Consider the following 468-nt stretch of genomic DNA (forward strand, 5'->3'; position numbering starts at 1 on the left):
TAATAAATATTTCTGATATTTGGGGCTTCAAACTGCCGTTTTCCTGTTTAAAGGTTGTCATGACCAGCAAGATTCATGACTCAAGAATGTTTGGGTGAGAAGGTGTGTTTCATCGAATACCATTTTCACATGGAAAGCAAAAGCCCGTTTCTTAAACAGATCCCCCCTGGCCGCCTCTCACAACATCCCGGTGCCCTCTTACGTGCGTTTGGAGAGTTCGCGCAAGTACAAGCCAGGGTTCACTCCCAGCTGGAGTTGGGTAGGCACGGAGTGAGGCTCAGGGAGGCCTCGTGGGCACGAGGAGCTTCTGTTCTGTACCAGGAGCTCTGCGGAGACCCCGGGCCTCAGGCACTGCCTCCTCCTCGGCGGGGCGCCAGCCTCAGCTGCGTCTGTCCGCAGTCAGCAGGCGGAGCGGCGGGAAGCGGCTTTCTTGTCACCCGGTCGTCACCGGGGCCTTCTGCTCACCTC

Source organism: Pteropus vampyrus, unplaced genomic scaffold (assembly GCF_000151845.1).
Source record: "Pteropus vampyrus isolate Shadow unplaced genomic scaffold, Pvam_2.0 Scaffold4967, whole genome shotgun sequence".
In the NCBI taxonomy this organism is placed as follows: Eukaryota; Metazoa; Chordata; class Mammalia; order Chiroptera; family Pteropodidae; genus Pteropus; species Pteropus vampyrus.